The sequence below is a fragment of the Anopheles cruzii genome, chromosome 2, assembly GCF_943734635.1.
Source record: "Anopheles cruzii chromosome 2, idAnoCruzAS_RS32_06, whole genome shotgun sequence".
In the NCBI taxonomy this organism is placed as follows: domain Eukaryota; kingdom Metazoa; phylum Arthropoda; class Insecta; order Diptera; family Culicidae; genus Anopheles; species Anopheles cruzii.
In genome coordinates this window covers 39,848,773-39,859,348 of record NC_069144.1, presented here as the reverse complement: position 1 = coordinate 39,859,348, position 10,576 = coordinate 39,848,773, and the positions used below count along the sequence as shown (strand labels likewise).

At 51.7% G+C, this 10,576-nt stretch overlaps 1 protein-coding gene across 1 annotated transcript in view; it reads left to right on the top strand.

The window, feature by feature from the left end:
- The window catches only part of LOC128268361 (RING-box protein 2), a 30,562-nt gene that overhangs the window by 13,976 nt on the left and 6,010 nt on the right, over positions 1–10,576 (top strand). The window lies entirely within an intron of this gene.

Sequence of the window (10,576 nt, the reverse complement as noted above, 5' to 3'; positions counted from 1 at the left end):
GTGATTTTTTGCCGCGCGAAGTCCCGGGAGTCCAGCAACCGGTCCAAAGGATTGTGGCCAGCTGTTTTTGGAGGTCCAATTTCGCCCGGGCTCTCCAGCGCGATGTCTGTGCGCAACCCTTTCGATCGACGGCCCGCTAATGATCTTGATCATCATACGCCGTCGCAGTATGTGCGCAACATAAGAGAAGCATAAGACGACGCCAGCCGAGGGTTCTTTCCGTTGCAGAGTGCAGTGCGTTGCCCGCCCGACGACGGACGGTTTGTGCATGTGGTGGATGGAAAATTCCCAAGTCTTCAACGAGGTCTTTCTTTCATCTCATTCCCCATGCGCTTTCGCCTGCGGCACGCGTTCGTCTTGTTGTTGCTGCGTCTGTTCGAGCATTTTCCATCGAGGGGAAACCTGAAACGTGGGCACGTGCAGCCGCCAGTCGCCGCGATGCAGAGCGGTTCTGAATGCATCTGAGGCCGACGTTACTTGGGGAAGAATCTTTTAATTGGCGACCATAGTTTCATGAAGTACATAACGACTGCATACACAGCCTCAAAGGACCATTGATTTGGGTACAGAAACACATCGACTTCAGGTATTCCAGGCCCGGTGATACGGAGTAGGACAATTAGAGAGTTGATAACCAGAGTCAATAAATCTGCTAATTGATCAAGTCACGCTCGAACCACCACTAAACCTGTGGACCGCAGATACGACTTAATCCTTAGTCACACCGGTACGCAATTGCCAGGATCCTTTATCAATGTGAGCTCAAGAACTGCAGGTTATTAACGCTGTCAACACTCCTCTCTCGAGTGATCCGAGCGCTGACCGGTGGTGCTTCCGGCTGCTCAGCCACAGGACCGTGCCAAGCCGGCACGTGGACCACTGGCGGCATATCCAGCCCGTCCGCCTCGAGAGTCAATATTCCGCCACCACAATCGACACTGTAAACAAACTTCTCGTTGGGAACACCAGGCCCCGCCACAGCCCACAGTCTGGTACGCCGGCCACACTTACGGTCGCAATTACGCATCGCGCGCGGGATTAGCAGCTGCGTACCTGCGCCAGCGCACAATAATCGGGCCAAGAAGTACCCGGTGGTGGTGGTGGTGGTGGTTCTGGGATTTTTCTGCCGTCACGTGTACTCACGTGTGCCGGAAGATCGTGACGTGCCAGCGCGCGAGTCAAGGATGATCGTGATACAACACTCCACCGTGAGTGTGGGTCAGTGGGGAGTTGATCGTCCATTTCCGCGTTCCGCGTGTTTGTTAACTGTTTCGTCTTGAAAACAAGTCAGGGTCCGACAATCTCTGGTGTGTCTCGGGTGGTAGACATAACGTGGGGTCAGTCTCCCAACGGGTAAACAGTTGTCCAGGGATTGGGGTTGGGTTTTGCCAAAAAAAGCCCATGTCGCGCATGCGCGAGCAAATTCGCGCGACTTCGTGAGTGTGGGGCTAGCTTTTCGAGCGGCCCCCCGTTATGTCTTGCTCCACCGACAGGTATATAAGGGGTTGTGGCAATGTTTGTGGATCGGTGTGGATCGCTCGCTGTGTTGGTGGTGTGCGCTAATGCGCGAAACCACAATCGGAACTCGCGATTCTCGCACACCTTTCCGTCGCTGGCTGGCGCAGGTGATCTTCGGGGCCGATTGACGGGGGCCACCGTCAACGTGTTGTGCCGTCGACGGTTGTGTGCGAAGTGCGGTTGTGTAGAGAAAACCCAGACACATACACACAGGGGCATACGCATTTTTTGCCGCGAGTTTGCGAACGTGCCTTTCAAGGGTACGGCGACGAGCCCCCAGCGAAGGCTCGTCTGTCGACGAATGAGAGAGTCGCTTACACCCTCCTCTCTTCGCACTCCGCTAGCTGCTACCCCTCTCTCTACTGGCCGCCGGCTGCCGTGGCGGTGTCACGTTCCAGGTCAGTCCGCACGCGAGACGCTTCCACGTTGCGCAAATGCACCGTAAGCGCGTGGACGCGACGCCAACCACACGGCGACCGCACCGATATGTACTTTGATCCACTTCGCAGAGCTTCGTTTTTTTCATTTCCGTGGATTCTCCTACCGCGATCTGGTGCAATCCCACGCTTTGGTTACGCAACCACAAAAGGGACCACTTCTTTGACGGCTTTTTGGGTTAATTCCGGTGCCGAGTGACATCGTCGCGTTATCGAGAAATGATAACGCACCTGCGCACCACTTATCGCACGTTAAGTGGAACTTTTCGGCAGGCCCCTCCGGATGTGAGGTGGTTGGGTCCACTTTCGTCTGGAGCCGATACGACCATTTAATGATGCGGCCATGTTTACCGCGATGACGGGCATGATTTCTGCTTCCTGACGGAATATCGCGCTGATGTTGCAAAATTTCCGACCTGTACTATAGTCATCGCGCCCAGGATCAGAAGCGTCAAGAGCTGGGGGGGTCACACATACGTGACGCACTGACGGCGAAAGGCGATGAAAAGTCCCCAAAAGTTGCATCATTCCATTGAACCCCCCGCCGAGATTTCGGAACCGGTCCTGGCGCCTAGTGCGGGTGTGTGTGTCGAAGTATATAATGTAAACAGCCATCTGTTATGGTTTGTTTACATCAATGAAAAAAATGTGTGGACAAGCCCCTGCCGACGAACCACCCGGAGTCGGAAAGGGTGGCATAGTTCGTCAACCGGTTCCAGCCGCGGTTGGTGTGCTCTCGTCAAGGTCAACCCAACCTGTGGGTTGCCAAAGGCACTGGGCTTCATGGCATTTCGCGGGCGGGATCTCGATCCTAGAAGGAGGAGCAGTGATAGAAATGTGGGAATGGAACGATCGTCAATCATTGTCGAAATTGGCGAATCATGTTGTTTGTAAATAAAACACTTAAACCAAACGGCTCACGGTCAGTGCGCCAATGTTTTGGGGCCATGTTTCGAACAGGGCAGCATCTATTGGCTGAGATAATTGACGTGCAGCGCGTTTTGTTTGTGCACGGCCCGATGAAAATGGTACAGTGGTCGCGACCTTTGGGCATCTATAGTAGGCTTTGGCTGCGGTGCGAACGTCATGAGCAGCCGACGCCAGCACGAGTGGATTGTGTTTCTTTCAGAAGCCTTCTGCTAAAGACCTGATGGTAAATCAAATGGGCTGAAAAGTTCCGGGTCTAAGAGAGAAAACGTGGGTTTTTTTGCCAAAGTTGGGTTTATTCATCACCGTAAACTCCATAGTTCCGCTTTAACATTTCAGTACAACTTTTGTAGAACGATTTATCTTTTGCCTTAAAATAGGCCTCAGTTTCAGCGATAACCTCTTCATTCGAGCGAAATTTCTTACCGTTTTTTAATGTCTGCAAATAGCTAGGAGCCAAATCTGGCCAATACGGTGTCCGTGGGACTGTAGCGAATATTCCTCGCAAACCACATACGAGCAAAGTAGGCTACAGATAGGTAAAACGGTAGTGTTCAACAAGACTAGCAGTCAGTCAGTAAACTGTCGTTCAAGGAATAGGTCGATATTTTAGAGAGGTAGAAAAGAAGGAGTAAATGAAATAAAAGATATCAAATAACGACCGCGATATTATTAAAGATATCACATGGCGACCGTACAGCGTCACGAATCATGCAAGAAATAAAGGAAATTGAACAAAACCAGTGTACTACAATTGTCGAAAGCCACGACTGAATTCGCGAGCGAATTGCAAAAAATATGAAGCAGCCGTCGCGTTTGTGTCGCGCAAAGCAACACGGTCTCTACGACCACGGTCGAAGTCGGCAAACCATCTTTTAATTGTTATGTCTGATGGAGCGGAGTCCTTATATTCTTATCCTTTGAAGATAACAAAAGTAGCGTCACTCTTAGCACAACAACTCGCAAACTTAGCATAGAATTTTAACAGCTTTGTTTTGGAGCTTAGTATACTAACTGAAAAAGCGATAAATGCATTTAGACTAGGCGCCATTTATGAGTTAAGCCCGGTACTTTTCAGCCCCCATGTTAGCTGCCTTTCTCACCTTAGTGGCCACCCGCGGGTGAAGAAAACACAACAAAAGGAAACTTCGACACCGTAGAGCCGCTGGACAAACACTGTACTGGCTGGTGCCGCGCTTATTCGATGTGACGAATGCCATGCCACCGGCCACCGCAGGCTACTTTCTAGTTTCAAGGCTGCCGTCCTTTTTGGACGATGGGCGGACCCCCGGGCGGGTCCACGGGCCAAGGCAAGCCATCGACCGCTCTCCAATTCGCGAGCGGGGTGTAACCAATCGCGAATCGATCACTTCCGAGTGACGGGCCCGAATTAGTGTGTCGTTGCACGCCTCGCAAGTGAACCGTAACCGCCGCGTTGACTCAAAGGTACGAACAGCGAGACTCCAGCGTAGCACAAGTCGCGAGTCAAGTATGATTTCCCGGCGTCCACACTATATGAGAAACTGGGCAAAAATGTATGTTAGGCCCAGCTACTGTCACTCTTTTTCTGGAGTGCCGTGAGCTACTTTGAGTTGCTGTTGGAGCCAAATTTCGGCCAGATTTTTTGGCTGTCCATAAAAGGGACAGCTTTTTCGACAGCGGACTAGATTTTGACAAAGTTGGCAATAGAAGGAGAAGGAAAGGAAGCTGAAAAATCAATACAAAAACAAACGAACTGTCATTTCACTCACTGGAGCTCACGGATTTTTCGCCCAGAAGTTGCTAGTGTGGACGCCAGCACAGCAAAAAAAACTGGCTCAGTTTTCTCATAGTCTGGACGAGGCGTTAGACTACTATCAGGCCAGGCTACTAAAACAGTGAATGGTGTGATCCGCGAGCGAAAAGCTGCTCTCCAACCGGCCGTGCCGGTTGAGGTTCCTACGTCGGTCTAGACGCCGGAACCGCTTCATTTGCATAACCAGCAGTCAGCCCTCTCCGGAATCTGGTTTCAAGCCCTTGTTTGACTATTTATAGCAGATCAGGCGACGTGCAGCATGCCACTTACCTCATTAGTCCATTAAGACGCCACTACGAATACTAGAGGGGCGGCGGCGACGAGTCGGATCTTGACGTAACCGCCAGACGCGGCCGGGACTTGTGTGCCTACCGGCACGTGCTCCACACGTATCCCATGTAGTTTGTGCGGTTCTAGAGTAGCCGATACTGCCTTCTTCCGGTGGCCACCAGACTCTGGAGTGGAAATTTCCACCCGGTCATGATGGACCGCAGGAATCACTCATTTCTGGTCTGCGGTTGTTGGTTGGATTGGATTGGATTGCTTTCGGTTTCCGAAGCGGCACTCAACTATGAAGTATCCGAAATCGCAAGTGTAATTAAAGGCCCCATAAAACGTACGCATCGCCGTGCAGGCGGAAGCGCTTCAGCGTCGTGTCTTCCTTTTATCAGTCTACTCCCTTCCCGAGCCGTGCTCAGTGTAAGGCAAAGATCGTATCGGTGGCGAGGTCTCGGCTGTGGAGCTTGGTGCGGTGTGTGCCAATTAATGAAACTGACATTGGCGCAATGTCAAACATGCGCGGCTGCGCGCTACGTCCGAACGTCGTCGCTCGATCGTCGTCACCGATTCGCCACATGTGCCGCCACATGAAGAATGTTTGCCTCTCTTTTTTGGGGGGTGTGTCACTGACAGCGCGCGTCAGCGGCTCACAATTTGTTTTTCGTTGTTGCTCCACACACACACACATGCACAGAAACATGACGATGAAAAGAGACTTCCTTCGCAGTTGTTTTTTTCTGCACCATTTTGACCTCCGACTGATTGGCGGTTGGTACCCAGCGAGTCGTTTGGTGGTTCTTCCGATCCAGACTATGACATAAGCGCACCCAACCTGCTTGTTACGTAACAGACAAGGCATTAATGAGATCCACATAGGACGACATCGGTAAATCATCGAATTGCGTGCCTTAATCTCGCACATGCCGTCGCTCGAACCCATTAATCAAGCGATCCTTGAGTGATTGCATTCTCAACCGCCGACAGAGTCAACCGGAACCTGTCAATCTGACTCGAAACGAGTTGTCGATAGTTGAATTATTGGTTGCAATATTCATATCAGAGCTGCCGCCGTCTAGTCGGGGGGAGACAGGATCGTTACTGGCAGCGAGATTCCAACCGCATCATCCAGGAATGTGTTAGGCTCGATCATGTCCTCATGGTCAGGAAAAATCCCAACGATTGACAAGCGAACCAAAGCGAAATCTACTTCCTGGCGTCTTTGGGTCCACACAAAAATTAAAAGCACGACGACGTTGCCTTATCAAACGTTGGTTTTCATAGACTAAGCCAACCAGCTTTCGGTGATAACGAGCACCAGAAAAAGGGGTGTGTATAGGACGAACTATGCCCTTTGGTCACCCGCAATGACGATGTCACCCACAACCGGTAATGAGCGTATCGTGACTTTGTAGAATATCCCCCCCGGTGCAAGGCAGTTGCAAAGTCCAGGTACGTGTTGCGCCGTTCCCAGGATAAACACCAGGACTATTTAAGCACCGGAACACCCGGTATGGGTGCGCATTCATTGAGAAAGCGTTCCGTCAACCGACGATACGAGCGTGTGGGTGTGACTGGCTTTGAGTGCCGCCAACCCGACCACGTGTGGGGATGTGGGGACCAACGTACGTCATCAATCGTCTCACATGATTTGCGCGCGCTATTAATGGACGGCCGGCCGGCAGAGGAGGTTTTGGAGGTGGTCATGGCACCTGTCTCCCGATGGTTCGCGGTAATCTATTTTTTGCCACGTAAACTTCGAACCACGCCCGGTTCGTTTACCACCGTATCGGGTGTGTCTGGCTAAGCTGGTGGTTGTGAGCGAATTCCTCCGGGGCATGATTCATCCGGTTTCGGCGGACTATTTCGAGGTTTGATCGGGAAGTGCATGCAACCGTGGCGATAGTGTCCCACGCAAGATTGGCCGTAAATGATGAAATGCCAAAGATACTAGATTCCAAAACACGGTCAATCGATAAAGAGTAGGCGTTGTCAGCAAAGACAACACAAAATGGCGCAGCTGGGTGACTCAGCTTTGGCGAATATTCACTAATGAATGTTAATTCATAGGCGACCGCGTTGCGTGCGTACGATCTAAAGGGCGGCGCAATTCGCGGTTTGGCGTGTGGCCGTCAATTCTGAAACCGAACCGAACGACGGTGGTCGAAAGTTGTCACCCCGAAGGTGGTGCCACGCTGCCGGCACGGATCAATTGATTTTACTGAGAGCTGTCAATTGTCGTCCCAACCAACATCCGATACAGGAGGCCGCGGCTCGTTCTGCGACGTTCTGTGACGTAACGGCTACTCTGGGATTCTGATGACGTGCGATGCGATGCGAAGGCATAGTAGGCAGTGGAAAAATACTTTCCAAATAAATTCTGCAAACGTCACCGGCGCTCGAGGTTCGGTTGCCATTCGCCGCCGCGCATCGATCGGCGCTTGCTCAAGGTTGATGTAATAAAATGCAATCGAGTTGGTTGAAATCAATTTGCGGAAAATGGAATACGACGCCACTGTGATGGCCACGGTTTTCGGCAGCTGGCTTACTAGGTCCAAAAATTACACTTTTTGTTACAATGCAGCTCTCGGGCATCAAAAGATCTCGACATTTATGGGATAATGACACAGAGTGGCGCCAGCGGTGCGTAATTCGTGGGGAATCCAATTAACCCATCTTATGACAGTAATATCGACGTGCCCGCCGGCACGTAACCGTCGTGTGTGCCTTTATCCCGGACGGACGACGACACTCGTACGTTTCTTCGCCGCCATCCTATCTTCGGGTCCGGATCGGTCACGTTCAAGTTTTCGGCACCGGGAGCTATAATTGAAGCATGGAGCTTCCAGCTCCGGCAGCTCAATTTGGTAAATTAATCATTGTTCCGTGATGCTGTTGGCGTGGAAATTTTTGCACATAAATTATGGTTATCCCCTCCCGCCGATCCCGCTTGTCTTCCATTTTAATACAAGATGGCAAGGCAAGGCAAGTGGTGATCATTCTTCAGCATCCAGCATCGAGGCAATGAGCAATTAACAGAGAGGTACTTCCCCGGTATCTGTGTGTGTTTCAACAAATCAAACTCCGAGTGCGCCTGGCGGGGCTATGCGAAAACGGGTACCGCAAAAGAACTGCCTAAAGGTGGATGGCAAGGTGACATTCATTTCACATTGAGTGATTTATTCGCTATCATTGTAATGACGTGTGCATCATCGCCCAGCAGCGTAATATCATTCCGGCTGTAACACGCAATCTGTTTATCAATAACGCGCTGCGGTGTATTATAAAAATCTTTTGTATTTCTTCTGTAGGAAGTCCTCTTTTCTTTCTTAGTAAAACAAACTGGGCCACAGACTCTAGACATCGAATCGGTATCTCAAAAAAGTTGGCTGCCCGTGACGGCCTAATTCTTCGTCCCCGTTTCGCCGATTCGTTCGAGGAAAGCTGTCATAAAGTATGCTCTTTGCTGTGAAAATAGTATTTTGCTCCCCTTACCACACCGAAAAAGAACGCCATCTTGCCACACGCAGTTGGCAAAATTCGGACCTTCATCAGGCGAACCGGCCTGTGTTTGTTTTCGTTTGCGTCGAAATTCATCTCGCGCCCACTGATCTAGTATTGGCTATTTATATTTCCAATTTACCGACGGGGAGCACTCAAGTGTAACCGGGGGCGGCGTAGGATGACAGATTTCGAGCTCGTCGCTCGTCCCCACGGTCCACGGATCGTTGGTGCGCGAAAAGATTGTCGGGATGCCACATTTCGCTGCGCACTAGTAATTATTGCGCTCCAGGATCGCGAGACGCCGCTTCCGGTTGGCCGTTCCGACGTGTGTCGACAAAATCGTAAGCAAAAAAACACAATCTTTTTTTAAGAGAACGGCCTGGAGGTGTGTCCTTTGTGGTGACACACACACACACATGCAGATACGGTTCGCGTAGCCGTAGTGACGACCCTGACCATGGCCACTCACTGACGCGCGCAGCAGAACGAACGGCTCGGGGCGAGGTTAAGCGGAGGCAGCACAAGCGGAGGCAGCGCAAAGCGCTACGAGGCCGCGATCGTCGCGATCATCGCTCCGCAACACGTGACACGTGTTTTGGTCTTATTTAGCGGGCGGCGAGCGCACTGGCGCCATTTCAATCACTCCCGCTCACAGCGTGCCGTGTGACTCCTGTGAGCAGGAAGGTCGGCAAGAAGAAATGTGGCAAATTGTTACAGTCATTGACAGCGGCCACCTTGCCAGAGCGCGGTCACTGATCGGCGATCAGTGTAGATGCGCAGTAATGTAGGCAGCCGCAGACAGCAGCAACAGCTCCTCGGTGGCTGACCACACAAGGAAGTGGCGGCGTTAGCATGCTCCTCGGCCACACTGGTACACTCCTCAGCCCCTCCGATTGCAGCAACCGAGCAGTGTGCAATTAAAATGTTGTTTTCGTACGTTCACCCTCTCCCGGGTCGCTCGGTGATCACCTGTGATCGGATCTGGAGCACCGGTACGAGATGCGCATTACGTTGCGCATTAGATTTTGCGCACCTCACTCATTGCTTACACCACGCGGAAGAGTCCTTGAGCGCGCACCGGTGTTAGTTACACACTCGGACCAAACCGCCGGGCCGAAAAGACGTAGCGGAGCTTACGGCGAAGAACCGCAACCGGCTCGGTGGCAAAGACATGGTGAATGTTTTGTTTTTGGGACCCCCTCTCGATTTGATCCTAAGATCTCGATACACCCCGGGGCCATCTTGTCAACCTTCAACCCGGCGGCCCGGTGACCATTACGCGGATGTGTGTTTCTATTTTGCGCAAACATCGCTCAAACGTGTGCGACATTGCTGGTCGGGTCGTGATGAGTAACAACCGAAAATGCGTGAACCGGAAATGTTTGACCCTGGACATGTTTTGAAGCGAACCGATAAAAATAGAACGATTAGCGGTACCTGCTCGGCCAGGACAAAAGTGCCGCCGGGTGGCGTCTCCCGATGTCTACGAAGATGTCTTTTTGAGACTGCCGCTCTGGCGCGTGATCTGACGTGAAGATCTCAGATGAACCTCTTTCAAACAGCTACACTCTGTTTATATGGTATGGTTCAAATCATACTTCATTGGCCGGCCAGCAAACGGCCATTGTCGCAGCCGTCCCGGCAAACAATCAGTGGTGGCCGTCCTTTCGCAAACCAATGCAAAAATCGTTAACCGCCGGTGATGGCTGTGTTGCGTTAAAGGCGGCACTCTTAAATTGTCGCTGACGCCAGACGCCCAAATAGTGGTGGCGTCGCGTCCATCGGTCGCGGTGGTCCGCGTTCGCGACTTCTCTCCCCTGACGCCACAAATTGATTAGTGCTCTCCGCAGCTATTACAGACCCGGCTCCTGGGGACCGTGACGCCGTTTTGTCAATCGATACCATCGATCGCGTAGATGATAGCAGCGCGCGATGGTATCAATTTTGAAATTGGTTTGCTATCACTTCAGCGGGGGGAGACCGTTTCGAGATTTCGGACCAATTGGACGCCACGGTTGACAGAGCCGTGCCCCCTTTCGTCAATTGCCAATTGAGACTTCCCGATTCGAACCATCGTTTGATTTGCTGCTCGCGAATCGAGGTCCGTTTCTCTGGTGTG